This window comes from Gadus chalcogrammus, chromosome 12 (genome assembly GCF_026213295.1).
Source record: "Gadus chalcogrammus isolate NIFS_2021 chromosome 12, NIFS_Gcha_1.0, whole genome shotgun sequence".
In the NCBI taxonomy this organism is placed as follows: Eukaryota; Metazoa; Chordata; class Actinopteri; order Gadiformes; family Gadidae; genus Gadus; species Gadus chalcogrammus.
This window is the reverse complement of record NC_079423.1, coordinates 10,993,966-11,020,798: the sequence shown is the minus strand read 5'-3', so window position 1 is coordinate 11,020,798 and position 26,833 is coordinate 10,993,966. Positions and strand designations below refer to the sequence as shown.

Here is a 26,833-nt window from a genome sequence, read left to right as displayed (position 1 = left end):
GCTGCTGAGGCTTCGACGTTACACTTTTACAAAAACAATCATTAGTTAGATATAAACGGCAGTAATTGATTCAGTAGGACTCCTTATCCATGTAAACGATCATTGTGACATCTGAATTCATTAATTATCTGAAATACACTGCGTGTGCGTGTGATGTTAAATGTTTGAACCAAGGTTAACGGTTAAAGTGTCAGAGAATGGGTGGTGATTTTTTGACGTCCTCCCATGATCTGAAGTGAGCGTGCGTGTTTGTGTTGGTGAAAGTTTAAGAAATGTACAACTGTCGGTTCAGCTCTCTGGTGCTCCCTGCTGGCAGTATCACTATACTGTCCTCATGTTTCACAAAAATAGTTTTGAGAGACGTTGTCAGTTTTTGTATGTTGCTTAAATCCTCCAAAGCGGTTGGCAGTAAACATCAGGTCACGGTACGCCACGGAGTCAATGAGCTCGAGTTGAAAAAGAAAAAGCTTACAGCACCTGGTATTCCCAGGCGGTCTCCCATCCAAGTACTAACCAGGCCCGACCCTGCTTAGCTTCCGAGATCAGACAGATCGGGCGTGTTCAGGGTGGTATGGCCGTAAGCAATTAGTGCAGGCGCAAAACCAGGTTTTATACAGTAGCACATAAGGAGTGAGAAAGCTGCTGAGGCTCGACGTTACACTCTTACAAAAACAATCATTAGTTAGATATAAACGGCAGTAATTGATTCAGTAGGACTCCTTATCCATGTAAACGATCATTGTGACATCTGAATTCATTAATTATCTGAAATACACTGCGTGTGCGTGTGATGTTAAATGTTTGAACCAAGGTTAACGGTTAAAGTGTCAGAGAATGGGTGGTGATTTTTTGACGTCCTCCCATGATCTGAAGTGAGCGTGCGTGTTTGTGTTGGTGAAAGTTTAAGAAATGTACAACTGTCGGTTCAGCTCTCTGGTGCTCCCTGCTGGCAGTATCACTATACTGTCCTCATGTTTCACAAAAATAGTTTTGAGAGACGTTGTCAGTTTTTGTATGTTGCTTAAATCCTCCAAAGCGGTTGGCAGTAAACATCAGGTCACGGTACGCCACGGTAGGCCACGGAGTCAATGAGCTCGAGTTGAAAAAGAAAAAGCTTACAGCACCTGGTATTCCCAGTCGGTCTCCCATCCAAGTACTAACCAGGCCCGACCCTGCTTAGCTCCCGAGTTCAGACGAGATCGGGCGTGTTTTTTTTTTTTTTTTCTTTTGGTGACACCCGTCACTTCTTACAGCAACCTGGGCTTCTGAGGAGGTCTCCCATCCAAGTACTAACCAGGCCCGACCCTGCTTAGCTACCGCGATCAGATGAGATCGGGCGTGTTCAGGGTGGTATGGCCATAAGCAAATAGTGCAGGCGCAAAACCAGGTTTTATACAGTAGCACATAAGGAGTGAGAAAGCTGCTGAGGCTCGACGTTACACTCTTACAAAAACAATCATTAGTTAGATATAAACGGCAGTAATTGATTCAGTAGGACTCCTTATCCATGTAAACGATCATTGTGACATCTGAATTCATTAATTATCTGAAATACACTGCGTGTGCGTGTGATGTTAAATGTTCGAACCAAGGTTAACGGTTAAAGTGTCAGAGAATGGGTGGTGATTTTTTGACGTCCTCCCATGATCTGAAGTGAGCGTGCGTGTTTGTGTTGGTGAAAGTTTAAGAAATGTACAACTGTCGGTTCAGCTCTCTGGTGCTCCCTGCTGGCAGTATCACTATACTGTCCTCATGTTTCACAAAAATAGTTTTGAGAGACGTTGTCAGTTTTTGTATGTTGCTTAAATCCTCCAAAGCGGTTGGCAGTAAACATCAGGTCACGGTACGCCACGGAGTCAATGAGCTCGAGTTGAAAAAGAAAAAGCTTACAGCACCTGGTATTCCCAGGCGGTCTCCCATCCAAGTACTAACCTGGCCCGACCCTGCTTAACTGCCGAGATCAGACGAGATCGGGCGTGTTCAGGGTGGTATGGCCGTAAGCAATTAGTGCAGGCGCAAAACCAGATTTTATACAGTAGCACATAAGGAGTGAGAAAGCTGCTGAGGCTCGACGTTACACTCTTACAAAAACAATCATTAGTTAGATATAAACGGCAGTAATTGATTCAGTAGGACTCCTTATCCATGTAAACGATCATTGTGACATCTGAATTCATTAATTATCTGAAATACACTGCGTGTGCGTGTGATGTTAAATGTTTGAACCAAGGTTAACGGTTAAAGTGTCAGAGAATGGGTGGTGATTTTTTGACGTCCTCCCATGATCTGAAGTGAGCGTGCGTGTTTGTGTTGGTGAAAGTTTAAGAAATGTACAACTGTCGGTTCAGCTCTCTGGTGCTCCCTGCTGGCAGTATCACTATACTGTCCTCATGTTTCACAAAAATAGTTTTGAGAGACGTTGTCAGTTTTTGTATGTTGCTTAAATCCTCCAAAGCGGTTGGCAGTAAACATCAGGTCACGGTACGCCACGGTAGGCCACGGAGGCAATGAGCTCGAGTTGAAAAAGAAAAAGCTTACAGCACCTGATATTCCCAGGCGGTCTCCCATCCAAGTACTAACCAGGCCCGACCCTGCTTAGCTTCCGAGATCAGACGAGATCGGGCGTGTTCAGGGTGGTATGGCCGTAAGCAATCAGTGCAGGCGCAAAACCAGGTTTTATACAGTAGCACATAAGGAGTGAGAAAGCTGCTGAGGCTCGACGTTACACTCTTACAAAAACAATCATTAGTTTGATATAAACGGCAGTAATTGATTCAGTAGGACACCTTATCCATGTAAACGATCATTGTGACATCTGAATTCATTAATTATCTGAAATACACTGCGTGTGCGTGTGATGTTAAATGTTTGAACCAAGGTTAACGGTTAAAGTGTCAGAGAATGGGTGGTGATTTTTTGACGTCCTCCCATGATTTGAAGTGAGCGTGCGCGTTTGTGTTGGTGAAAGTTTAAGAAATGTACAACTGTCGGTTCAGCTCTCTGGTGCTCCCTGCTGGCAGTATCACTATACTGTCCTCATGTTTCACAAAAATAGTTTTGAGAGACGTTGTCAGTTTTTGTATGTTGCTTAAATCCTCCAAAGCGGTTGGCAGTAAACATCAGGTCACGGTACGCCACGGTAGGCCACGGAGGCAATGAGCTCGAGTTGAAAAAGAAAACGCTTACAGCACCTGGTATTCCCAGGCGGTCTCCCATCCAAGTACTAACCAGGCCCGACCCTGCTTAGCTTCCGAGATCAAACGAGATCGGGCGTGTTCAGGGTGGTATGGCCGTAAGCAATTAGTGCAGGCGCAAAACCAGGTTTTCTACAGTAGCACATAAGGAGTGAGAAAGCTGCTGAGGCTCGACGTTACACTTTTACAAAAACAATCATTAGTTAGATATAAACGGCAGTAATTGATTCAGTAGGACTCCTTATCCATGTAAACGATCATTGTGACATCTGAATTCATTAATTATCTGAAATACACTGCGTGTGCGTGTGATGTTAAATGTTTGAACCAAGGTTAACGGTTAAAGTGTCAGAGAATGGGTGGTGATTTTTTGACGTCCTCCCATGATCTGAAGTGAGCGTGCGTGTTTGTGTTGGTGAAAGTTTAAGAAATGTACAACTGTCGGTTCAGCTCTCTGGTGCTCCCTGCTGGCAATATCACTATACTCTCCTCATGTTTCACAAAAATAGTTTTGAGAGACGTTGTCAGTTTTTGTATGTTGCTTAAATCCTCCAAAGCGGTTGGCAGTAAACATCAGGTCACGGTACGCCACGGAGTCAATGAGCTCGAGTTGAAAAAGAAAAAGCTTACAGCACCTGGTATTCCCAGGCGGTCTCCCATCCAAGTACTAACCAGGCCCGACCCTGCTTAACTTCCGAGATCAGACGAGATCGGGCGTGTTTTTTTTTTTTCTCTTTTGGTGACACCCGTCACTACTTACAGCAACCTGGGCTTCTGAGGAGGTCTCCCATCCAAGTACTAACCAGGCCCGACCCTGCTTAGCTTCCGAGATCAGACGAGATCGCAAGTGTTCAGGGTGGTATGGCCGTAAGCAATTAGTGCAGGCGCAAAACCAGGTTTTATACAGTAGCACATAAGGAGTGAGAAAGCTGCTGAGGCTCGACGTTACACTCTTACAAAAACAATCATTAGTTAGATATAAACGGCAGTAATTGATTCAGTAGGACTCCTTATCCATGTAAACGATCATTGTGACATCTGAATTCATTAATTATCTGAAATACACTGCGTGTGCGTGTGATGTTAAATGTTTGAACCAAGGTTAACGGTTAAAGTGTCAGAGAATGGGTGGTGATTTTTTGACGTCCTCCCATGATCTGAAGTGAGCGTGCGTGTTTGTGTTGGTGAAAGTTTAAGAAATGTACAACTGTCGGTTCAGCTCTCTGGTGCTCCCTGCTGGCAGTGTCACTATACTGTCCTCATGTTTCACAAAAATAGTTTTGAGAGACGTTGTCAGTTTTTGTATGTTGCTTAAATCCTCCAAAGCGGTTGGCAGTAAACATCAGGTCACGGTACGCCACGGTAGGCCACGGAGGCAATGAGCTCGAGTTGAAAAAGAAATAGCTTACAGCACCTGGTATTCCCAGGCGGTCTCCCATCCAAGTACTAACCAGGCCCGACCCTGCTTAGCTTCCGAGATCAGACGAGATCGGGCGTGTTTTTTTTTTTTTTTTTCTTTTGGTGACACCCGTCACTACTTACAGCAACCTGGGCTTCTGAGGAGGTCTCCCATCCAAGTACTAACCAGGCCCGACCCTGCTTAGCTTCCGAGATCAGACGAGATCGCAAGTGTTCAGGGTGGTATGGCCGTAAGCAACTAGTGCAGGCGCAAAACCAGGTTTTATACGGTAGCACATAAGGAGTGAGAAAGCTGCTGAGGCTCGACGTTACACTCTTACAAAAACAATCATTAGTTAGATATAAACGGCAGTAATTGATTCAGTAAGACTCCTTATCCATGTAAACGATCATTGTGACATCTGAATTCATTAATTATCTGAAATACACTGCGTGTGCGTGTGATGTTAAATGTTTGAACCAAGGTTAACGGTTAAAGTGTCAGAGAATGGGTGGTGATTTTTTGACGTCCTCCCATGATCTGAAGTGAGCGTGCGTGTTTGTGTTGGTGAAAGTTTAAGAAATGTACAACTGTCGGTTCAGCTCTCTGGTGCTCCCTGCTGGCAGTATCACTATACTGTCCTCATGTTTCACAAAATAGTTTTGAGAGACGTTGTCAGTTTTTGTATGTTGCTTAAATCCTCCAAAGCGGTTGGCAGTAAACATCAGGTCACGGTACGCCACGGTAGGCCACGGAGTCAATGAGCTCGAGTTGAAAAAGAAAAAGCTTACAGCACCTAGTATTCCCAGGCGGTCTCCCATCCAAGTACTAACCAGGCCCGACCCTGCTTAGCTTCCGAGATCAGACGAGATCGGGCGTGTTCAGGGTGGTATGGCCGTAAGCAATTAGTGCAGGCGCAAAACCAGGTTTTATACAGTAGCACATAAGGAGTGAGAAAGCTGCTGAGGCTCGACGTTACACTTTTACAAAAACAATCATTAGTTAGATATAAACGGCAGTAATTGATTCAGTAGGACTCCTTATCCATGTAAACGATCATTGTGACATCTGAATTCATTAATTATCTGAAATACACTGCGTGTGCGTGTGATGTTAAATGTTTGAACCAAGGTTAACGGTTAAAGTGTCAGAGAATGGGTGGTGATTTTTTGACGTCCTCCCATGATCTGAAGTGAGCGTGCGTGTTTGTGTTGGTGAAAGTTTAAGAAATGTACAACTGTCGGTTCAGCTCTCTGGTGCTCCCTGCTGGCAGTATCACTATACTGTCCTCATGTTTCACAAAAATAGTTTTGAGAGACGTTGTCAGTTTTTGTATGTTGCTTAAATCCTCCAAAGCGGTTGGCAGTAAACATCAGGTCACGGTACGCCACGGAGTCAATGAGCTCGAGTTGAAAAAGAAAAAGCTTACAGCACCTGGTATCCCAGGCGGTCTCCAGGCGGTCTCCCATCCAAGTACTAACCAGGTCCGACCCTGCTTAGCTTCCGAGATCAGACGAGATCGGGAGTGTTCAGGGTGGTATGGCCGTAAGCAATTAGTGCAGGCGCAAAACCAGGTTTTATACAGTAGCACATAAGGAGTGAGAAAGCTGCTGAGGCTCGACGTTACACTTTTACAAAAACAATCATTAGTTAGATATAAACGGCAGTAATTGATTCAGTAGGACTCCTTATCCATGTAAACGATCATTGTGACATCTGAATTCATTAATTATCTGAAATACACTGCGTGTGCGTGTGATGTTAAATGTTTGAACCAAGGTTAACGGTTAAAGTGTCAGAGAATGGGTGGTGATTTTTTGACGTCCTCCCATGATCTGAAGTGAGCGTGCGTGTTTGTGTTGGTGAAAGTTTAAGAAATGTACAACTGTCGGTTCAGCTCTCTGGTGCTCCCTGCTGGCAGTATCACTATACTGTCCTCATGTTTCACAAAAATAGTTTTGAGAGACGTTGTCAGTTTTTGTATGTTGCTTAAATCCTCCAAAGCGGTTGGCAGTAAACATCAGGTCACGGTACGCCACGGAGTCAATGAGCTCGAGTTGAAAAAGAAAAAGCTTACAGCACCTGGTAATCCCAGGCGGTCTCCCAGGCGGTCTCCCATCCAAGTACTAACCAGGTCCGACCCTGCTTAGCTTCCGAGATCAGACGAGATCGGGCGTGTTCAGGGTGGTATGGCCGTAAGCAATTAGTGCAGGCGCAAAACCAGGTTTTATACAGTAGCACATAAGGAGTGAGAAAGCTGCTGAGGCTCGACGTTACACTTTTACAAAAACAATCATTAGTTAGATATAAACGGCAGTAATTGATTCAGTAGGACTCCTTATCCATGTAAACGATCATTGTGACATCTGAATTCATTAATTATCTGAAATACACTGCGTGTGCGTGTGATGTTAAATGTTTGAACCAAGGTTAACGGTTAAAGTGTCAGAGAATGGGTGGTGATTTTTTGACGTCCTCCCATGATCTGAAGTGAGCGTGCGTGTTTGTGTTGGTGAAAGTTTAAGAAATGTACAACTGTCGGTTCAGCTCTCTGGTGCTCCCTGCTGGCAGTATCACTATACTGTCCTCATGTTTCACAAAAATAGTTTTGAGAGACGTTGTCAGTTTTTGTATGTTGCTTAAATCCTCCAAAGCGGTTGGCAGTAAACATCAGGTCACGGTACGCCACGCTAGGCCACGGAGGCAATGAGCTCGAGTTGAAAAAGAAAAAGCTTACAGCACCTGGTATTCCCAGGCGGTCTCCCATCCAAGTACTAACCAGGCCCGACCCTGCTTAGCTTCCGAGATCAGACGAGATCGGGCGTGTTCAGGGTGGTATGGCCGTAAGCAAATTGTGCAGGCGCAAAACCAGGTTTTATACAGTAGCACATAAGGAGTGAGAAAGCTGCTGAGGCTCGACGTTACACTTTTACAAAAACAATCATTAGTTAGATATAAACGGCAGTAATTGATTCAGTAGGACTCCTTATCCATGTAAACGATCATTGTGACATCTGAATTCATTAATTATCTGAAATACACTGCGTGTGCGTGTGATGTTAAATGTTTGAACCAAGGTTAACGGTTAAAGTGTCAGAGAATGGGTGGTGATTTTTTGACGTCCTCCCATGATCTGAAGTGAGCGTGCGTGTTTGTGTTGGTGAAAGTTTAAGAAATGTACAACTGTCGGTTCAGCTCTCTGGTGCTCCCTGCTGGCAGTATCACTATACTGTCCTCATGTTTCACAAAAATAGTTTTGAGAGACGTTGTCAGTTTTTGTATGTTGCTTAAATCCTCCAAAGCGGTTGGCAGTAAACATCAGGTCACGGTACGCCACGGAGTCAATGAGCTCGAGTTGAAAAAGAAAAAGCTTACAGCACCTGGTATTCCCAGGCGGACTCCCATCCAAGTACTAACCAGGCCCGACCCTGCTTAGCTCCTGAGATCAGACGAGATCGGGCGTGTTCAGGGTGGTATGGCCGTAAGCAATTAGTGCAGGCGCAAAACCAGGTTTTATACAGTAGCACATAAGGAGTGAGAAAGCTGCTGAGGCTCGACGTTACACTCTTACAAAAACAATCATTAGTTAGATATAAACGGCAGTAATTGATTCAGTAGGACTCCTTATCCATGTAAACCATCATTGTGACATCTGAATTCATTAATTATCTGAAATACACTGCGTGTGCGTGTGATGTTAAATGTTTGAACCAAGGTTAACGGTTAAAGTGTCAGAGAATGGGTGGTGATTTTTTGACGTCCTCCCATGATCTGAAGTGAGCGTGCGTGTTTGTGTTGGTGAAAGTTTAAGAAATGTACAACTGTCGGTTCAGCTCTCTGGTGCTCCCTGCTGGCAGTATCACTATACTGTCCTCATGTTTCACAAAAATAGTTTTGAGAGACGTTGTCAGTTTTTGTATGTTGCTTAAATCCTCCAAAGCGGTTGGCAGTAAACATCAGGTCACGGTACGCCACGGTAGGCCACGGAGTCAATGAGCTCGAGTTGAAAAAGAAAAAGCTTACAGCACCTGGTATTCCCAGGCGGTCTCCCATCCAAGTACTAACCAGGCCCGACCCTGCTTAGCTTCCGAGATCAGACGAGATCGGGCATGTTCAGGGTGGTATGGCCGTAAGCAATTAGTGCAGGCGCAAAACCAGGTTTTATACAGTAGCACATAAGGAGTGAGAAAGCTGCTGAGGCTCGACGTTACACTCTTACAAAAACAATCATTAGTTAGATATAAACGGCAGTAATTGATTCAGTAGGACTCCTTATCCATGTAAACGATCATTGTGACATCTGAATTCATTAATTATCTGAAATACACTGCGTGTGCGTGTGATGTTAAATGTTTGAACCAAGGTTAACGGTTAAAGTGTCAGAGAATGGGTGGTGATTTTTTGACGTCCTCCCATGATCTGAAGTGAGCGTGCGTGTTTGTGTTGGTGAAAGTTTAAGAAATGTACAACTGTCGGTTCAGCTCTCTGGTGCTCCCTGCTGGCAGTATCACTATACTGTCCTCATGTTTCACAAAAATAGTTTTGAGAGACGTTGTCAGTTTTTGTATGTTGCTTAAATCCTCCAAAGCGGTTGGCAGTAAACATCAGGTCACGGTACGCCACGGTAGGCCACGGAGTCAATGAGCTCGAGTTGAAAAAGAAATAGCTTACAGCACCTGGTATTCCCAGGCGGTCTCCCATCCAAGTACTAACCAGGCCCGACCCTGCTTAGCTTCCGAGATCAGACGAGATCGGGCATGTTCAGGGTGGTATGGCCGTAAGCAATTAGTGCAGGCGCAAAACCAGGTTTTATACAGTAGCACATAAGGAGTGAGAAAGCTGCTGAGGCTCAACGTTAAACTTTTACAAAAAAAATCATTAGTTAGATATAAACGGCAGTAATTGATTCAGTAGGACTCCTTATCCATGTAAACGATCATTGTGACATCTGAATTCATTAATTATCTGAAATACACTGCGTGTGCGTGTGATGTTAAATGTTTGAACCAAGGTTAACGGTTAAAGTGTCAGAGAATGGGTGGTGATTTTTTGACGTCCTCCCATGATCTGAAGTGAGCGTGCGTGTTTGTGTTGGTGAAAGTTTAAGAAATGTACAACTGTCGGTTCAGCTCTCTGGTGCTCCCTGCTGGCAGTATCACTATACTGTCCTCATGTTTCACAAATATAGTTTTGAGAGACGTTGTCAGTTTTTGTATGTTGCTTAAATCCTCCAAAGCTTTTGGCAGTAAACATCAGGTCACGGTACGCCACGGTAGGCCACGGAGGCAATGAGCTCGAGTTGAAAAAGAAAAAGCTTACAGCACCTGGTATTCCCAGGCGGTCTCCCATCCAAGTACTAACCAGGCCCGACCCTGCTTAGCTACCGAGTTCAGACGAGATCGTGCGTGTTCAGGGTGGTATGGCCGTAAGCAATTAGTGCAGGCGCAAAACCAGGTTTTATACAGTAGCACATAAGGAGTGAGAAAGCTGCTGAGGCTCAACGTTAAACTTTTACAAAAAAAATCATCAGTTAGATATAAACGGCAGTAATTGATTCAGTAGGACTCCTTATCCATGTAAACGATCATTGTGACATCTGAATTCATTAATTATCTGAAATACACTGCGTGTGCGTGTGATGTTAAATGTTTGAACCAAGGTTAACGGTTAAAGTGTCAGAGAATGGGTGGTGATTTTTTGACGTCCTCCCATGATCTGAAGTGAGCGTGCGTGTTTGTGTTGGTGAAAGTTTAAGAAATGTACAACTGTCGGTTCAGCTCTCTGGTGCTCCCTGCTGGCAGTATCACTATACTGTCCTCATGTTTCACAAATATAGTTTTGAGAGACGTTGTCAGTTTTTGTATGTTGCTTAAATCCTCCAAAGCGGTTGGCAGTAAACATCAGGTCACGGTACGCCACGGTAGGCCACGGAGGCAATGAGCTCGAGTTGAAAAAGAAAAAGCTTACAGCACCTGGTATTCCCAGGCGGTCTCCCATCCAAGTACTAACCAGGCCCGACCCTGCTTAGCTTCCGAGATCAAACGAGATCGGGCGTGTTCAGGGTGGTATGGCCGTAAGCAATTAGTGCAGGCGCAAAACCAGGTTTTATACAGTAGCACATAAGGAGTGAGAAAGCTGCTGAGGCTCGACGTTACACTTTTACAAAAACAATCATTAGTTAGATATAAACGACAGTAATTGATTCAGTAGGACTCCTTATCCATGTAAACGATCATTGTGACATCTGAATTCATTAATTATCTGAAATACACTGCGTGTGCTTGTGATGTTAAATGTTTGAACCAAGGTTAACGGTTAAAGTGTCAGAGAATGGGTGGTGATTTTTTGACGTCCTCCCATGATCTGAAGTGAGCGTGCGTGTTTGTGTTGGTGAAAGTTTAAGAAATGTACAACTGTCGGTTCAGCTCTCTGGTGCTCCCTGCTGGCAGTATCACTATACTGTCCTCATGTTTCACGAAAATAGTTTTGAGAGACGTTGTCAGTTTTTGTATGTTGCTTAAATCCTCCAAAGCGGTTGGCAGTAAACATCAGGTCACGGTACGCCACGGAGTCAATGAGCTCGAGTTGAAAAAGAAAAAGCTTACAGCACCTGGTATTCCCAGGCGGTCTCCCATCCAAGTACTAACCAGGCCCGACCCTGCTTAGCTTCCGAGATCAAACGAGATCGGGCGTGTTCAGGGTGGTATGGCCGTAAGCAATTAGTGCAGGCGCAAAACCAGGTTTTATACAGTAGCACATAAGGAGTGAGAAAGCTGCTGAGGCTCGACGTTACACTCTTACAAAAACAATCATTAGTTAGATATAAACGGCAGTAATTGATTCAGTAGGACTCCTTATCCATGTAAACGATCATTGTGACATCTGAATTCATTAATTATCTGAAATACACTGCGTGTGCGTGTGATGTTAAATGTTTGAACCAAGGTTAACGGTTAAAGTGTCAGAGAATGGGTGGTGATTTTTTGACGTCCTCCCATGATCTGAAGTGAGCGTGCGTGTTTGTGTTGGTGAAAGTTTAAGAAATGTACAACTGTCGGTTCAGCTCTCTGGTGCTCCCTGCTGGCAGTATCACTATACTGTCCTCATGTTTCACAAAAATAGTTTTGAGAGACGTTGTCAGTTTTTGTATGTTGCTTAAATCCTCCAAAGCGGTTGGCAGTAAACATCAGGTCACGGTACGCCACGGAGTCAATGAGCTCGAGTTGAAAAAGAAAATGCTTACAGCACCTGGTATTCCCAGGTGGTCTCCCATCCAAGTACTAACCAGGCCCGACCTTGCTTAGCTTCCGAGATCAGACGAGATCGGGCGTGTTTTTTTTTTTTTTTTTTTTTTTTTTATTAAAATTCCGTATTTACAGTAATTTACAATCTTTTACGGTCATAACCAAACACAGTATGACACACAGAAGACATACAGACAGTTGATAATCACAAATGTACGCAACAATCATATAGAGAGGTTAACCCTAATCATACACAACAAACATTTGCGTCGGAGTGGTCTGCCAGGTCTTAACAAGCAGGAAAAACAATGCCCACACTACACACTAAATCGTAACGTCCCTGATTCCGTTACCATGACTAAAGTGCTGTTCCTAACAAAATACTTGTGAAAATCCTCCCCTTCCCATCATTCAGAACCTCCTTCACATTCCCAACCACATCCTCCTTTACAAGTATTGCCACACCACACGATCTTGCCGTCCCACAATTGACGAATAACAGTCCCCTCCATTTCTCCTTGATTTCTGGCATTTTAGCCTGTGTCCAGTTTGTTTCCTGCAGCACTAAAATATCGGATTTAAAATTGATTAACACCTCATCAAACTTCGCCATATTGTTAAGACCGTTGATATTAATTGATGTGAGTGTGACCATTGAAATCAAAAGACACAGAGTGGGTATTACTGTTAAAATCATTTTTTTTTTTTTACGTACCCCTTTCTTTTTCAAGTTCCTCTGTTCCTCATCGGAATCAACCCCTCTCCTGCGTCTGACCCTGGGCGCCCTCTCCCTACAAACACCCAACGCCTCATTCCCAGACTTATTCTCCCTCTCCCTTCCATCAGCCAGTGTGGGGGGGGAAATTATAGGCGCCATACCACGCCAATGAGACGCGTCGGCTGTAGCCTCAATAGTCACAGCACAAGACCCCCAGGCTGCATCTTCCTCTACTGTAGGCCACCCGGGCGCCTGTAAAGAGAGGAGCCCCGCTTGAGAGCTCCTGCCCCCCCCCAACCCTGTGCCCCCATCTCCCCCTGATGCCGGGGCCATTGACACAACCAAATCCACTTCTAGGCTAGCCCCCGTGCCATGTCCCGCCTCGTTCCCCAACTGTCCAGACCCCCGCGGCACCTTGGCTACGCCCTCCGCTGGTGTAGGGTGCCCAGATGCCGGTAGAGAGGAAAGCTCTCCTTGAGAGCTTTGCCCCCCGGGCAACCCCATGCCCCCCACACCCGGGTCCTTCAGCACAACCTGTAGCTGACTGTCCAAGACTGTCTCCCCGTCAGACAGCTCCCCGTGCTCCATCTCCTCTTCCGCACTCTCTTCCCCTCCACTTTCCTCACTCTCCAACGATACAGCCCTTGAGTCTGGGTCAACTGAGAGGGCACCCCCTCCCACCTGCTCCTCCTTACACACACAATTTCCCTTTCTATTACCACACTCTCTGCATTTAATCACAGCCACACACTCCCTTGCATAGTGTCCCTGCTTCCCGCACTTCCGACAGAGGAAGTCAGGACAGTCCCTCACTATATGTCCAGGCTGGATGCACAATCTACACACCTTTAATTGTCTGTCATGGATGACTCGGAAATATTCAGCACCCTTTTCAGTGTCAAAACGTGTGGACCAAGGCAAGGACCGTACTTCCTTGTTAAACTTCACCTTAACAAACCGTGTACCCTCACATATGGTCATCCCAGGCCACTTCCTCCTTGCAATCGGCGAAACTGCCTCCACACCCCAGTCCGCAAGCTTCTTCAGAATCTCCTCATCCGTAATGTACACTGGTAGACTCATAAAGGACACCACCATCTCATCTGCAGTCAAGTCTTTTGCGACGACGCTGGTCCCCCTTATCCTAAAACCATCCAACAATCGCCTCTTCCCGTTGGGGTGATTCATCGTTACTTCATATTGGTTCAATGAGAGGTAGCGACATCCCAAGACCAATCCACATACACTCTGCATCGCCCTTAGCATCTCCATCATCGGGATTTTCTCCTCTCCCACAAGCTCCACAGCCACAGACAACTCCCTGCAGTAGCTCGGGCCACCATCCGCAACCTTGTCCTCCTTCTCTCTTGTTGCTCTCTCCGCAGTCACCGGTCTCCCGCCTAGTACGTCCTCCGATGTCCTCTTCGCCACACAACCACCATCCGTCACCGCAGCAGGAGCCGTGTTCCGTTCCATGCCGTCTTCCATTCGAGTTTTCGAAACCGCGTGAGACATCGAAAAAAAACCGAACTAAAGTATACTAATACTCCCCCAAACAGCAAGCTGTCGGGGGAATAAACGACTAGACGCAAAACTAACCAAAAAAATATCTATAAATACTTGATTTACCACCAAAAGAATCCTCGCTCCAACACCGTCCTCCTCTCACCACTCAAGCACACCAAACACTTCCTCAATGGGCGTATCACTTCCTCAATGGGCGTGTTCAGGGTGGTATGGCCGTAATCAATTAGTGCAGGCGCAAAACCAGGTTTTATACAGTAGCACATAAGGAGTGAGAAAGCTGCTGAGGCTCGACGTTACACTCTTACAAAAACAATCATTAGTTAGATATAAACGGCAGTAATTGATTCAGTAGGACTCCTTATCCATGTAAACGATCATTGTGACATCTGAATTCATTAATTATCTGAAATACACTGCGTGTGCGTGTGATGTTAAATGTTTGAACCAAGGTTAACGGTTAAAGTGTCAGAGAATGGGTGGTGATTTTTTGACGTCCTCCCATGATCTGAAGTGAGCGTGCGTGTTTGTGTTGGTGAAAGTTTAAGAAATGTACAACTGTCGGTTCAGCTCTCTGGTGCTCCCTGCTGGCAGTATCACTATACTGTCCTCATGTTTCACAAAAATAGTTTTGAGAGACGTTGTCAGTTTTTGTATGTTGCTTAAATCCTCCAAAGCGGTTGGCAGTAAACATCAGGTCAAGGTACGCCACGGTAGGCCACGGAGTCAATGAGCTCGAGTTGAAAAAGATAAAGCTTACAGCACCTGGTATTCCCAGGCGGTCTCCCATCCAAGTACTAACCAGGCCCGACCCTGCTTAGCTTCCGAGATCAGACTAGATCGGGCGTGTTTTTTTTTTTTTTTTTCTTTTGGTGACACCCGTCACTACTTACAGCAACCTGGGCTTCTGAGGAGGTCTCCCATCCAAGTACTAACCAGGCCCGACCCTGCTTAGCTTCCGAGATCAGACGAGATCGGGTGTGTTCAGGGTGGTATGGCCGTAAGCAATTAGCGCAGGCGCAAAACCAGGTTTTATACAGTAGCACATAAGGAGTGAGAAAGCTGCTGAGGCTCGACGTTACACTTTTACAAAAACAATCATTAGTTAGATATAAACGGCAGTAATTGATTCAGTAGGACTCCTTATCCATGTAAACGATCATTGTGACATCTGAATTCATTAATTATCTGAAATACACTGCGTGTGCGTGTGATGTTAAATGTTTGAACCAAGGTTAACGGTTAAAGTGTCAGAGAATGGGTGGTGATTTTTTGACGTCCTCCCATGATTTGAAGTGAGCGTGCGTGTTTGTGTTGGTGAAAGTTTAAGAAATGTACAACTGTCGTTTCAGCTCTCTGGTGCTCCCTGCTGGCAGTATCACTATACTGTCCTCATGTTTCACAAAAATAGTTTTGAGAGACGTTGTCAGTTTTTGTATGTTGCTTAAATCCTCCAAAGCGGTTGGCAGTAAACATCAGGTCACGGTACGCCACGGAGTCAATGAGCTCGAGTTGAAAAAGAAAAAGCTTACAGCACCTGGTATTCCCAGGCGGTCTCCCATCCAAGTACTAACCAGGCCTGACCCTGCTTAGTTTCCGAGATCAGACGAGATCGGGCATGTTCAGGGTGGTATGGCCGTAAGCAATTAGTGCAGGCGCAAAACCAGGTTTTATACAGTAGCACATAAGGAGTGAGAAAGCTGCTGAGGCTCGACGTTACACTCTTACAAAAACAATCATTAGTTAGATATAAACGGCAGTAATTGATTCAGTAGGACTCCTTATCCATGTAAACGATCATTGTGACATCTGAATTCATTAATTATCTGAAATACACTGCATGTGCATGTGATGTTAAATGTTGGAACCAAGGTTAACGGTTAAAGTGTCAGAGAATGGGTGGTGATTTTTTGACGTCCTCCCATGATCTGAAGTGAGCGTGCGTGTTTGTGTTGGTGAAAGTTTAAGAAATGTACAACTGTCGGTTCAGCTCTCTGGTGCTCCCTGCTGGCAGTATCACTATACTGTCCTCATGTTTCACAAAAATAGTTTTGAGAGACGTTGTCAGTTTTTGTATGTTGCTTAAATCCTCCAAAGCGGTTGGCAGTAAACATCAGGTCACGGTACGCCACGGTAGGCCACGGAGGCAATGAGCTCGAGTTGAAAAAGAAAAAGCTTACCGCACCTGGTATTCCCAGGCGGTCTCCCAGGCGGTCTCCCATCCAAGTACGACCCTGCTTAGCTTCCGAAATCAGACGAGATCGGGAGTGTTCAGGGTGGTATGGCCGTAAGCAATTAGTGCAGGCGCAAAACCAGGTTTTATACAGTAGCACATAAGGAGTGAGAAAGCTGCTGAGGCTCGACGTTACACTTTTACAAAAACAATCATTAGTTAGATATAAACGGCAGTAATTGATTCAGTAGGACTCCTTATCCATGTAAACGATCATTGTGACATCTGAATTCATTAATTATCTGAAATACACTGCGTGTGCGTGTGATGTTAAATGTTTGAACCAAGGTTAACGGTTAAAGTGTCAGAGAATGGGTGGTGATTTTTTGACGTCCTCCCATGATCTGAAGTGAGCGTGCGTGTTTGTGTTGGTGAAAGTTTAAGAAATGTACAACTGTCGGTTCAGCTCTCTGGTGCTCCCTGCTGGCAGTATCACTATACTGTCCTCATGTTTCACAAAAATAGTTTTGAGAGACGTTGTCAGTTTTTGTATGTTGCTTAAATCCTCCAAAGCGGTTGGCAGTAAACATCAGGTCACGGTACGCCACGCTGGGCCACGGAGGCAATGAGCTCGAGTTGAAAAAGAAAAAGCTTACAGCACCTGGTATTCCCAGGCTGTCTCCCATCCAAGTACTAACCAGGCCTGACCCTGCTTAGTTTCCGAGATCAGACGAGATCGGGCATGTTCAGGGTGGTATGGCCGTAAGCAATTAGTGCAGGCGCAAAACCAGGTTTTATACAGTAGCACATAAGGAGTGAGAAAGCTGCTGAGGCTCGACGTTACACTCTTACAAAAACAATCATTAGTTAGATATAAACGGCAGTAATTGATTCAGTAGGACTCCTTATCCATGTAAACGATCATTGTGACATCTGAATTCATTAATTATCTGAAATACACTGCGTGTGCATGTGATGTTAAATGTTGGAACCAAGGTTAACGGTTAAAGTGTCAGAGAATGGGTGGTGATTTTTTGACGTCCTCCCATGATCTGAAGTGAGCGTGCGTGTTTGTGTTGGTGAAAGTTTAAGAAATGTACAACTGTCGGTTCAGCTCTCTGGTGCTCCCTGCTGGCAGTATCACTATACTGTCCTCATGTTTCACAAAAATAGTTTTGAGAGACGTTGTCAGTTTTTGTATGTTGCTTAAATCCTCCAAAGCGGTTGGCAGTAAACATCAGGTCACGGTACGCCACGGTAGGCCACGGAGTCAATGAGCTCGAGTTGAAAAAGAAAAAGCTTACAGCACCTGGTATTCCCAGGCGGTCTCCCATCCAAGTACTAACCAGGCCCGACCCTGCTTAGCTTCCGAGATCAGACGAGATCGGGCGTGTTCAGGGTGGTATGGCCGTAAGCAATTAGTGCAGGCGCAAAACCAGGTTTTATACAGTAGCACATAAGGAGTGAGAAAGCTGCTGAGGCTCGACGTTACACTCTTACAAAAACAATCATTAGTTAGATATAAACGGCAGTAATTGATTCAGTAGGACTCCTTATCCATGTAAACGATCATTGTGACATATGAATTCATTAATTATCTGAAATACACTGCGTGTGCGTGTGATGTTAAATGTTTGAACCAAGGTTAACGGTTAAAGTGTCAGAGAATGGGTGGGGATTTTTTGACGTCCTCCCATGATCTGAAGTGAGCGTGCGTGTTTGTGTTGGTGAAAGTTTAAGAAATGTACAACTGTCGGTTCAGCTCTCTGGTGCTCCCTGCTGGCAGTATCACTATACTGTCCTCATGTTTCACAAAAATAGTTTTGAGAGACGTTGTCAGTTTTTGTATGTTGCTTAAATCCTCCAAAGCGGTTGGCAGTAAACATCAGGTCACGGTACGCCACGCTAGGCCACGGAGGCAATGAGCTCGAGTTGAAAAAGAAAAAGCTTACAGCACCTGGTATTCCCAGGCTGTCTCCCATCCAAGTACTAACCAGGCCCGACCCTGCTTAGCTTCCGAGTTCAGACGAGATCGGGCGTGTTCAGGGTGGTATGGCCGTAAGCAATAGTGCAGGCGCAAAACCAGGTTTTATACAGTAGCACATAAGGAGTGAGAAAGCTGCTGAGGCTCGACGTTACACTTTTACAAAAACAATCATTAGTTAGATATAAACGGCAGTAATTGATTCAGTAGGACTCCTTATCCATGTAAACGATCATTGTGACATCTGAATTCATTAATTATCTGAAATACACTGCGTGTGCGTGTGATGTTAAATGTTTGAACCAAGGTTAACGGTTAAAGTGTCAGAGAATGGGTGGGGATTTTTTGACGTCCTCCCATGATCTGAAGTGAGCGTGCGTGTTTGTGTTGGTGAAAGTTTAAGAAATGTACAACTGTCGGTTCAGCTCTCTGGTGCTCCCTGCTGGCAGTATCACTATACTGTCCTCATGTTTCACAAAAATAGTTTTGAGAGACGTTGTCAGTTTTTGTATGTTGCTTAAATCCTCCAAAGCGGTTGGCAGTAAACATCAGGTCACGGTACGCCACGGAGTCAATGAGCTCGAGTTGAAAAAGAAAAAGCTTACAGCACCTGGTATTCCCAGGCGGTCTCCCATCCAAGTACTAACCAGGCCCGACCCTGCTTAGCTTCCGAGATCAGACGAGATCGGGCGTGTTCAGGGTGGTATGGCCGTAATCAATTAGTGCAGGCGCAAAACCAGGTTTTATACAGTAGCACATAAGGAGTGAGAAAGCTGCTGAGGCTCGACGTTACACTCTTACAAAAACAATCATTAGTTAGATATAAACGGCAGTAATTGATTCAGTAGGACTCCTTATCCATGTAAACGATCATTGTGACATATGAATTCATTAATTATCTGAAATACACTGCGTGTGCGTGTGATGTTAAATGTTTGAACCAAGGTTAACGGTTAAAGTGTCAGAGAATGGGTGGTGATTTTTTGACGTCCTCCCATGATCTGAAGTGAGCGTGCGTGTTTGTGTTGGTGAAAGTTTAAGAAATGTACAACTGTCGGTTCAGCTCTCTGGTGCTCCCTGCTGGCAGTATCACTATACTGTCCTCATGTTTCACAAAAATAGTTTTGAGAGACGTTGTCAGTTTTTGTATGTTGCTTAAATCCTCCAAAGCGGTTGGCAGTAAACATCAGGTCACGGTACGCCACGGAGTCAATGAGCTCGAGTTGAAAAAGAAAAAGCTTACAGCACCTGGTATTACCCAGGCTGTCTCCCATCCAAGTACTAACCAGGCCCGACCCTGCTTAGCTTCCGAGATCAGACGAGATCGGGCGTGTTCAGGGTGGTATGTCCGTAAGCAATTAGTGCAGGCGCAAAACCAGGTTTTATACAGTAGCACATAAGGAGTGAGAAAGCTGCTGAGGCTCGACGTTACACTTTTACAAAAACAATCATTAGTTAGATATAAACGGCAGTAATTGATTCAGTAGGACTCCTTATCCATGTAAACGATCATTGTGACATCTGAATTCATTAATTATCTGAAATACACTGCGTGTGCGTGTGATGTTAAATGTTTGAACCAAGGTTAACGGTTAAAGTGTCAGAGAATGGGTGGTGATTTTTTGACGTCCTCCCATGATCTGAAGTGAGCGTGCGTGTTTGTGTTGGTGAAAGTTTAAGAAATGTACAACTGTCGGTTCAGCTCTCTGGTGCTCCCTGCTGGCAGTATCACTATACTGTCCTCATGTTTCACAAAAATAGTTTTGAGAGACGTTGTCAGTTTTTGTATGTTGCTTAAATCCTCCAAAGCGGTTGGCAGTAAACATCAGGTCACGGTACGCCACGGTAGGCCACGGAGGCAATGAGCTCGAGTTGAAAAAGAAAAAGCTTACAGCACCTGGTATTCCCAGGCGGTCTCCCATCCAAGTACTAACCAGGCCCGACCCTGCTTAGCTTCCGAGATCAGACGAGATCGGGCGTGTTCAGGGTGGTATGGCCGTAAGCAAATAGTGCAGGCGCAAAACCAGGTTTTATACAGTAGCACATAAGGAGTGAGAAAGCTGCTGAGGCTCGACGTTACACTTTTACAAAAACAATCATTAGTTAGATATAAACGGCAGTAATTGATTCAGTAGGACTCCTTATCCATGTAAACGATCATTGTGACATCTGAATTCATTAATTATCTGAAATACACTGCGTGTGCGTGTGATGTTAAATGTTTGAACCAAGGTTAACGGTTTAAAGTGTCAGAGAATGGGTGGTGATTTTTTGACGTCCTCCCATGATCTGAAGTGAGCGTGCGTGTTTGTGTTGGTGAAAGTTTAAGAAATGTACAACTGTCGGTTCAGCTCTCTGGTGCTCCCTGCTGGCAGTATCACTATACTGTCCTCATGTTTCACAAAAATAGTTTTGAGAGACGTTGTCAGTTTTTGTATGTTGCTTAAATCCTCCAAAGCGGTTGGCAGTAAACATCAGGTCACGGTACGCCACGGTAGGCCACGGAGGCAATGAGCTCGAGTTGAAAAAGAAAAGGCTTACAGCACCTGGTATTCCCAGGCGGTCTCCCATCCAAGTACTAACCAGGCCCGACCCTGCTTAGCTTCCGAGATCAGACGAGATCGGCGTGTTCAGGGTGGTATGGCCGTAGGCAATTAGTGCAGGCGCAAAACCAGGTTTTATACAGTAGCACATAAGGAGTGAGAAAGCTGCTGAGGCTCGAAGTTACACTTTTACAAAAACAATCATTAGTTAGATATAAACGGCAGTAATTGATTCAGTAGGACTCCTTATCCATGTAAACGATCATTGTGACATCTGAATTCATTAATTATCTGAAATACACTGCGTGTGCGTGTGATGTTAAATGTTTGAACCAAGGTTAACGGTTAAAGTGTCAGAGAATGGGTGGTGATTTTTTGACGTCCTCCCATGATCTGAAGTGAGCGTGCGTGTTTGTGTTGGTGAAAGTTTAAGAAATGTACAACTGTCGGTTCAGCTCTCTGGTGCTCCCTGCTGGCAGTATCACTATACTGTCCTCATGTTTCACAAAAATAGTTTTGAGAGACGTTGTCAGTTTTTGTATGTTGCTTAAATCCTCCAAAGCGGTTGGCAGTAAACATCAGGTCACGGTACGCCACGGTAGGCCACGGAGGCAATGAGCTCGAGTTGAAAAAGAAAAAGCTTACAGCACCTGGTATTCCCAGGCGGTCTCCCATCCAAGTACTAACCAGGCCCGACCCTGCTTAGCTTCCAAGATCAGACGAGATCGGGCGTGTTCAGGGTCGGTATGGCCGTAAGCAATTAGTGCAGGCGCAAAACCAGGTTTTATACAGTAGCACATAAGGAGTGAGAAAGCTGCTGAGGCTCGACGTTACACTCTTACAAAAACAATCATTAGTTAGATATAAACGGCAGTAATTGATTCAGTAGGACTCCTTATCCATGTAAACGATCATTGTGACATCTGAATTCATTAATTATCTGAAATACACTGCGTGTGCGTGTGATGTTAAATGTTTGAACCAAGGTTAACGGTTAAAGTGTCAGAGAATGGGTGGTGATTTTTTGACGTCCTCCCATGATCTGAAGTGAGCGTGCGTGTTTGTGTTGGTGAAAGTTTAAGAAATGTACAACTGTCGGTTCAGCTCTCTGGTGCTCCCTGCTGGCAGTATCACTATACTGTCCTCATGTTTCACAAAAATAGTTTTGAGAGACGTTGTCAGTTTTTGTATGTTGCTTAAATCCTCCAAAGCGGTTGGCAGTAAACATCAGGTCACGGTACGCCACGGTAGGCCACGGAGTCAATGAGCTCGAGTTGAAAAAGAAAAAGCTTACAGCACCTGGTATTCCCAGGCGGTCTCCCATCCAAGTACTAACCAGGCCCGACCCTGCTTAGCTTCCGAGATCAGACGAGATCGGGCGTGTTCAGGGTGGTATGGCCGTAAGCAATTAGTGCAGGCGCAAAACCAGGTTTTATACAGTAGCACATAAGGAGTGAGAAAGCTGCTGAGGCTCGACGTTACACTTTTACAAAAACAATCATTAGTTAGATATAAACGGCAGTAATTGATTCAGTAGGACTCCTTATCCATGTAAACGATCATTGTGACATCTGAATTCATTAATTATCTGAAATACACTGCGTGTGCGTGTGATGTTAAATGTTTGAACCAAGGTTAACGGTTAAAGTGTCAGAGAATGGGTGGTGATTTTTTGACGTCCTCCCATGATCTGAAGTGAGCGTGCGTGTTTGTGTTGGTGAAAGTTTAAGAAATGTACAAGTGTCGGTTCAGCTCTCTGGTGCTCCCTGCTGGCAGTATCACTATACTGTCCTCATGTTTCACAAAAATAGTTTTGAGAGACGTTGTCAGTTTTTGTATGTTGCTTAAATCCTCCAAAGCGGTTGGCAGTAAACATCAGGTCACGGTACGCCACGGTAGGCCACGGAGTCAATGAGCTCGAGTTGAAAAAGAAAAAGCTTACAGCACCTGGTATTCCCAGGCGGTCTCCCATCCAAGTACTAACCAGGCCCGACCCTGCTTAGCTTCCGAGATCAGACGAGATCGGGCGTGTTCAGGGTGGTATGGCCGTAAGCAATTAGTACAGGCGCAAAACCAGGTTTTATACAGTAGCACATAAGGAGTGAGAAAGCTGCTGAGGCTCGACGTTACACTTTTACAAAAACAATCATTAGTTAGATATAAACGGCAGTAATTGATTCAGTAGGACTCCTTATCCATGTAAACGATCATTGTGACATCTGAATTCATTAATTATCTGAAATACACTGCGTGTGCGTGTGATGTTAAATGTTTGAACCAAGGTTAACGGTTAAAGTGTCAGAGAATGGGTGGTGATTTTTTGACGTCCTCCCATGATCTGAAGTGAGCGTGCGTGTTTGTGTTGGTGAAAGTTTAAGAAATGTACAACTGTCGGTTCAGCTCTCTGGTGCTCCCTGCTGGCAGTATCACTATACTGTCCTCATGTTTCACAAAAATAGTTTTGAGAGACGTTGTCAGTTTTTGTATGTTGCTTAAATCCTCCAAAGCGGTTGGCAGTAAACATCAGGTCACGGTACACCACGGTAGGCCACGGAGGCAATGAGCTCGAGTTGAAAAAGAAAAAGCTTACAGCACCTGGTATTCCCAGGCGGTCTCCCATCCAAGTACTAACCAGGCCCGACCCTGCTTAGCTTCCGAGATCAGACGAGATCGGGCATGTTCAGGGTGGTATGGCCGTAAGCAATTAGTGCAGGCGCAAAACCAGGTTTTATACAGTAGCACATAAGGAGTGAGAAAGCTGCTGAGGCTCGACATTACACTTTTACAAAAACAATCATTAGTTAGATATAAACGGCAGTAATTGATTCAGTAGGACTCCTTATCCATGTAAACGATCATTGTGACATCTGAATTCATTAATTATCTGAAATACACTGCGTGTGCGTGTGATGTTAAATGTTTGAACCAAGGTTAACGGTTAAAGTGTCAGAGAATGGGTGGTGATTTTTTGACGTCCTCCCATGATCTGAAGTGAGCGTGCGTGTTTGTGTTGGTGAAAGTTTAAGAAATGTACAACTGTCGGTTCAGCTCTCTGGTGCTCCCTGCTGGCAGTATCACTATACTGTCCTCATGTTTCACAAAAATAGTTTTGAGAGACGTTGTCAGTTTTTGTATGTTGCTTAAATCCTCCAAAGCGGTTGGCAGTAAACATCAGCTCACGGTACGCCACGGTAGGCCACGGAGGCAATGAGCTCGAGTTGAAAAAGAAAAAGCTTACAGCACCTGGTATTCCCAGGCGGTCTCCCATCCAAGTACTAACCAGGCCCGACCCTGCTTAGCTTCCAAGATCAGACGAGATCGGGCGTGTTCAGGGTCGTATGGCCGTAAGCAATTAGTGCAGGCGCAAAACCAGGTTTTATACAGTAGCACATAAGGAGTGAGAAAGCTGCTGAGGCTCGACGTTACACTCTTACAAAAACAATCATTAGTTAGATATAAACGGCAGTAATTGATTCAGTAGGACTCCTTATCCATGTAAACGATCATTGTGACATCTGAATTCATTAATTATCTGAAATACACTGCGTGTGCGTGTGATGTTAAATGTTTGAACCAAGGTTAACGGTTAAAGTGTCAGAGAATGGGTGGTGATTTTTTGACGTCCTCCCATGATCTGAAGTGAGCGTGCGTGTTTGTGTTGGTGAAAGTTTAAGAAATATACAACTGTCGTTTCAGCTCTCTGGTGCTCCCTGCTGGCAGTATCACTATACTGTCCTCATGTTTCACAAAAATAGTTTTGAGAGACGTTGTCAGTTTTTGTATGTTGCTTAAATCCTCCAAAGCGGTTGGCAGTAAACATCAGGTCACGGTACGCCACGGTAGGCCACGGAGGCAATGAGCTCGAGTTGAAAAAGAAAAAGCTTACAGCACCTGGTATTCCCAGGCGGTCTCCCATCCAAGTACTAACCAGGCCCGACCCTGCTTAGCTTCCGAGATCAGACGAGATCGGGCGTGTTCAGGGTGGTATGGCCGTAAGCAATTAGTGCAGGCGCAAAACCAGGTTTTATACAGTAGCACATAAGGAGTGAGGAAGCTGCTGAGGCTCGACGTTACACTCTTACAAAAACAATCATTAGTTAGATATAAACGGCAGTAATTGATTCAGTAGGACTCCTTATCCATGTAAACGATCATTGTGACATCTGAATTCATTAATTATCTGAAATACACTGCGTGTGCGTGTGATGTTAAATGTTTGAACCAAGGTTAACGGTTAAAGTGTCAGAGAATGGGTGGTGATTTTTTGACGTCCTCCCATGATCTGAAGTGAGCGTGCGTGTTTGTGTTGGTGAAAGTTTAAGAAATGTACAACTGTCGGTTCAGCTCTCTGGTGCTCCCTGCTGGCAGTATCACTATACTGTCCTCATGTTTCACAAAAATAGTTTTGAGAGACGTTGTCAGTTTTTGTATGTTGCTTAAATCCTCCAAAGCGGTTGGCTGTAAACATCAGGTCACGGTACGCCACGGTAGGCCACGAAGTCAATGAGCTCGAGTTGAAAAAGAAAATGCTTACAGCACCTGGTATTCCCAGGCGGTCTCCCATCCAAGTACTAACCAGGCCCGACCCTGATTAGCTTCCGTGTTCAGACGAGATCGGGCGTGTTTTTTTTTTTTTTTTTTGGTGACACCCGTCACTACTTACAGCAACCTGGGCTTCTGAGGAGGTCTCCCATCCAAGTACTAACCAGGCCCTACCCTGCTTAGCTTCCAAGATCAGACGAGATCGGGCGTGTTCAGGGTCGTATGGCCGTAAGCAATTAGTGCAGGCGCAAAACCAGGTTTTATACAGTAGCACATAAGGAGTGAGAAAGCTGCTGAGGCTTGACGTTACACTTTTACAAAAACAATCATTAGTTAGATATAAACGGCAGTAATTGATTCAGTAGGACTCCTTATCCATGTAAACGATCATTGTGACATCTGAATTCATTAATTATCTGAAATACACTGCGTGTGCGTGTGATGTTAAATGTTTGAACCAAGGTTAACGGTTAAAGTGTCAGAGAATGGGTGGTGATTTTTTGACGTCCTCCCATGATCTGAAGTGAGCGTGCGTGTTTGTGTTGGTGAAAGTTTAAGAAATGTACAACTGTCGGTTCAGCTCTCTGGTGCTCCCTGCTGGCAGTATCACTATACTGTCCTCATGTTTCACAAAAATAGTTTTGAGAGACGTTGTCAGTTTTTGTATGTTGCTTAAATCCTCCAAAGCGGTTGGCTGTAAACATCAGGTCACGGTACGCCACGGTAGGCCACGGAGTCAATGAGCTCGAGTTGAAAAAGAAAATGCTTACAGCACCTGGTATTCCCAGGCGGTCTCCCATCCAAGTACTAACCAGGCCCGACCCTGAATAGCTTCCGTGTTCAGACGAGATCGGGCGTGTTCAGGGTGGTATGGCCGTAAGCAATTAGTGCAGGCGCAAAACCAGGTTTTATAGAGTAGCACATAAGGAGTGAGAAAGCTGCTGAGGCTCGACGTTACACTTTTACAAAAACAATCATTAGTTAGATATAAACGGCAGTAATTGATTCAGTAGGACTCCTTATCCATGTAAACGATCATTGTGACATCTGAATTCATTAATTATCTGAAATACACTGCATGTGCGTGTGATGTTAAATGTTTGAACCAAGGTTAACGGTTAAAGTGTCAGAGAATGGGTGGTGATTTTTTGACGTCCTCCCATGATCTGAAGTGAGCGTGCGTGTTTGTGTTGGTGAAAGTTTAAGAAATGTACAGCTGTCGGTTCAGCTCTCTGGTGCTCCCTGCTGGCAGTATCACTATACTGTCCTCATGTTTCACAAAAACAGTTTTGAGAGACGTTGTCAGTTTTTGTATGTTGCTTAAATCCTCCAAAGCAGTTGGCAGTAAACATCAGGTCACGGTACGCCACGGTAGGCCACGGAGTCAATGAGCTCGAGGTGAAAAAGAAATAGCTTACAGCACCTGGTATTCCCAGGCGGTCTCCCATCCAAGTACTAACCAGGCCCGACCCTGCTTAGCTTCCGAGATCAGACGAGATCGGGCGTGTTTTT

General features: G+C 44.9%; 32 non-coding genes and 2 pseudogenes across 32 annotated transcripts; all 34 read right to left on the bottom strand.

The window, feature by feature from the left end:
- Nucleotides 1-465: 465 nt before the first annotated feature.
- Nucleotides 466-583, bottom strand: LOC130394696 (5S ribosomal RNA). The gene has a single exon (XR_008897829.1). It is a non-coding gene; the product is annotated as a 5S ribosomal RNA (ribosomal RNA).
- Nucleotides 584-1,244: 661 nt separating this feature from the next.
- Nucleotides 1,245-1,364, bottom strand: LOC130395738 (5S ribosomal RNA). Its single transcript, XR_008898759.1, has one exon. It is a non-coding gene; the product is annotated as a 5S ribosomal RNA (ribosomal RNA).
- A 519-nt stretch (nt 1,365-1,883) lies between these two features.
- Nucleotides 1,884-2,002, bottom strand: LOC130396567 (5S ribosomal RNA). The gene has a single exon (XR_008899195.1). It is a non-coding gene; the product is annotated as a 5S ribosomal RNA (ribosomal RNA).
- Nucleotides 2,003-2,531: 529 nt separating this feature from the next.
- Nucleotides 2,532-2,650, bottom strand: LOC130399787 (5S ribosomal RNA). Its single transcript, XR_008902286.1, has one exon. It is a non-coding gene; the product is annotated as a 5S ribosomal RNA (ribosomal RNA).
- A 529-nt stretch (nt 2,651-3,179) lies between these two features.
- Nucleotides 3,180-3,298, bottom strand: LOC130399996 (5S ribosomal RNA). Its single transcript, XR_008902484.1, has one exon. It is a non-coding gene; the product is annotated as a 5S ribosomal RNA (ribosomal RNA).
- Nucleotides 3,299-3,947: 649 nt separating this feature from the next.
- On the bottom strand, nt 3,948-4,067 carry LOC130395542 (5S ribosomal RNA). The gene has a single exon (XR_008898590.1). It is a non-coding gene; the product is annotated as a 5S ribosomal RNA (ribosomal RNA).
- A 662-nt stretch (nt 4,068-4,729) lies between these two features.
- On the bottom strand, nt 4,730-4,849 carry LOC130395541 (5S ribosomal RNA). The gene has a single exon (XR_008898589.1). It is a non-coding gene; the product is annotated as a 5S ribosomal RNA (ribosomal RNA).
- Nucleotides 4,850-5,377: 528 nt separating this feature from the next.
- On the bottom strand, nt 5,378-5,496 carry LOC130400066 (5S ribosomal RNA). The gene has a single exon (XR_008902550.1). It is a non-coding gene; the product is annotated as a 5S ribosomal RNA (ribosomal RNA).
- Nucleotides 5,497-6,015: 519 nt separating this feature from the next.
- Nucleotides 6,016-6,144, bottom strand: LOC130395979 (5S ribosomal RNA; annotated as a pseudogene).
- Nucleotides 6,145-6,663: 519 nt separating this feature from the next.
- Nucleotides 6,664-6,794, bottom strand: LOC130395919 (5S ribosomal RNA; annotated as a pseudogene).
- A 529-nt stretch (nt 6,795-7,323) lies between these two features.
- On the bottom strand, nt 7,324-7,442 carry LOC130398647 (5S ribosomal RNA). The gene has a single exon (XR_008901207.1). It is a non-coding gene; the product is annotated as a 5S ribosomal RNA (ribosomal RNA).
- Nucleotides 7,443-7,961: 519 nt separating this feature from the next.
- LOC130394723 (5S ribosomal RNA) lies at nt 7,962-8,080 on the bottom strand. Its single transcript, XR_008897854.1, has one exon. It is a non-coding gene; the product is annotated as a 5S ribosomal RNA (ribosomal RNA).
- A 529-nt stretch (nt 8,081-8,609) lies between these two features.
- On the bottom strand, nt 8,610-8,728 carry LOC130399878 (5S ribosomal RNA). The gene has a single exon (XR_008902372.1). It is a non-coding gene; the product is annotated as a 5S ribosomal RNA (ribosomal RNA).
- Nucleotides 8,729-9,257: 529 nt separating this feature from the next.
- LOC130399877 (5S ribosomal RNA) lies at nt 9,258-9,376 on the bottom strand. The gene has a single exon (XR_008902371.1). It is a non-coding gene; the product is annotated as a 5S ribosomal RNA (ribosomal RNA).
- Nucleotides 9,377-9,905: 529 nt separating this feature from the next.
- On the bottom strand, nt 9,906-10,024 carry LOC130400688 (5S ribosomal RNA). Its single transcript, XR_008903165.1, has one exon. It is a non-coding gene; the product is annotated as a 5S ribosomal RNA (ribosomal RNA).
- A 529-nt stretch (nt 10,025-10,553) lies between these two features.
- Nucleotides 10,554-10,672, bottom strand: LOC130399668 (5S ribosomal RNA). Its single transcript, XR_008902171.1, has one exon. It is a non-coding gene; the product is annotated as a 5S ribosomal RNA (ribosomal RNA).
- A 519-nt stretch (nt 10,673-11,191) lies between these two features.
- On the bottom strand, nt 11,192-11,310 carry LOC130399667 (5S ribosomal RNA). Its single transcript, XR_008902170.1, has one exon. It is a non-coding gene; the product is annotated as a 5S ribosomal RNA (ribosomal RNA).
- A 3,655-nt stretch (nt 11,311-14,965) lies between these two features.
- Nucleotides 14,966-15,085, bottom strand: LOC130400944 (5S ribosomal RNA). Its single transcript, XR_008903411.1, has one exon. It is a non-coding gene; the product is annotated as a 5S ribosomal RNA (ribosomal RNA).
- Nucleotides 15,086-15,604: 519 nt separating this feature from the next.
- LOC130401027 (5S ribosomal RNA) lies at nt 15,605-15,723 on the bottom strand. Its single transcript, XR_008903490.1, has one exon. It is a non-coding gene; the product is annotated as a 5S ribosomal RNA (ribosomal RNA).
- Nucleotides 15,724-16,901: 1,178 nt separating this feature from the next.
- LOC130395321 (5S ribosomal RNA) lies at nt 16,902-17,020 on the bottom strand. Its single transcript, XR_008898392.1, has one exon. It is a non-coding gene; the product is annotated as a 5S ribosomal RNA (ribosomal RNA).
- Nucleotides 17,021-17,549: 529 nt separating this feature from the next.
- LOC130398646 (5S ribosomal RNA) lies at nt 17,550-17,668 on the bottom strand. The gene has a single exon (XR_008901206.1). It is a non-coding gene; the product is annotated as a 5S ribosomal RNA (ribosomal RNA).
- A 529-nt stretch (nt 17,669-18,197) lies between these two features.
- On the bottom strand, nt 18,198-18,316 carry LOC130400805 (5S ribosomal RNA). Its single transcript, XR_008903278.1, has one exon. It is a non-coding gene; the product is annotated as a 5S ribosomal RNA (ribosomal RNA).
- A 518-nt stretch (nt 18,317-18,834) lies between these two features.
- LOC130400098 (5S ribosomal RNA) lies at nt 18,835-18,953 on the bottom strand. Its single transcript, XR_008902580.1, has one exon. It is a non-coding gene; the product is annotated as a 5S ribosomal RNA (ribosomal RNA).
- A 519-nt stretch (nt 18,954-19,472) lies between these two features.
- On the bottom strand, nt 19,473-19,592 carry LOC130395857 (5S ribosomal RNA). Its single transcript, XR_008898862.1, has one exon. It is a non-coding gene; the product is annotated as a 5S ribosomal RNA (ribosomal RNA).
- A 529-nt stretch (nt 19,593-20,121) lies between these two features.
- On the bottom strand, nt 20,122-20,240 carry LOC130398645 (5S ribosomal RNA). Its single transcript, XR_008901205.1, has one exon. It is a non-coding gene; the product is annotated as a 5S ribosomal RNA (ribosomal RNA).
- Nucleotides 20,241-20,770: 530 nt separating this feature from the next.
- On the bottom strand, nt 20,771-20,888 carry LOC130394844 (5S ribosomal RNA). The gene has a single exon (XR_008897963.1). It is a non-coding gene; the product is annotated as a 5S ribosomal RNA (ribosomal RNA).
- A 529-nt stretch (nt 20,889-21,417) lies between these two features.
- On the bottom strand, nt 21,418-21,537 carry LOC130394459 (5S ribosomal RNA). The gene has a single exon (XR_008897615.1). It is a non-coding gene; the product is annotated as a 5S ribosomal RNA (ribosomal RNA).
- Nucleotides 21,538-22,066: 529 nt separating this feature from the next.
- Nucleotides 22,067-22,185, bottom strand: LOC130398644 (5S ribosomal RNA). The gene has a single exon (XR_008901204.1). It is a non-coding gene; the product is annotated as a 5S ribosomal RNA (ribosomal RNA).
- Nucleotides 22,186-22,714: 529 nt separating this feature from the next.
- LOC130398643 (5S ribosomal RNA) lies at nt 22,715-22,833 on the bottom strand. Its single transcript, XR_008901203.1, has one exon. It is a non-coding gene; the product is annotated as a 5S ribosomal RNA (ribosomal RNA).
- A 529-nt stretch (nt 22,834-23,362) lies between these two features.
- On the bottom strand, nt 23,363-23,481 carry LOC130399876 (5S ribosomal RNA). Its single transcript, XR_008902370.1, has one exon. It is a non-coding gene; the product is annotated as a 5S ribosomal RNA (ribosomal RNA).
- Nucleotides 23,482-24,010: 529 nt separating this feature from the next.
- Nucleotides 24,011-24,129, bottom strand: LOC130394385 (5S ribosomal RNA). Its single transcript, XR_008897549.1, has one exon. It is a non-coding gene; the product is annotated as a 5S ribosomal RNA (ribosomal RNA).
- Nucleotides 24,130-24,658: 529 nt separating this feature from the next.
- Nucleotides 24,659-24,777, bottom strand: LOC130398642 (5S ribosomal RNA). The gene has a single exon (XR_008901202.1). It is a non-coding gene; the product is annotated as a 5S ribosomal RNA (ribosomal RNA).
- Nucleotides 24,778-25,435: 658 nt separating this feature from the next.
- Nucleotides 25,436-25,555, bottom strand: LOC130395619 (5S ribosomal RNA). Its single transcript, XR_008898658.1, has one exon. It is a non-coding gene; the product is annotated as a 5S ribosomal RNA (ribosomal RNA).
- Nucleotides 25,556-26,084: 529 nt separating this feature from the next.
- LOC130395385 (5S ribosomal RNA) lies at nt 26,085-26,203 on the bottom strand. Its single transcript, XR_008898447.1, has one exon. It is a non-coding gene; the product is annotated as a 5S ribosomal RNA (ribosomal RNA).
- Between the last annotated feature and the right edge of the window lie 630 nt (nt 26,204-26,833).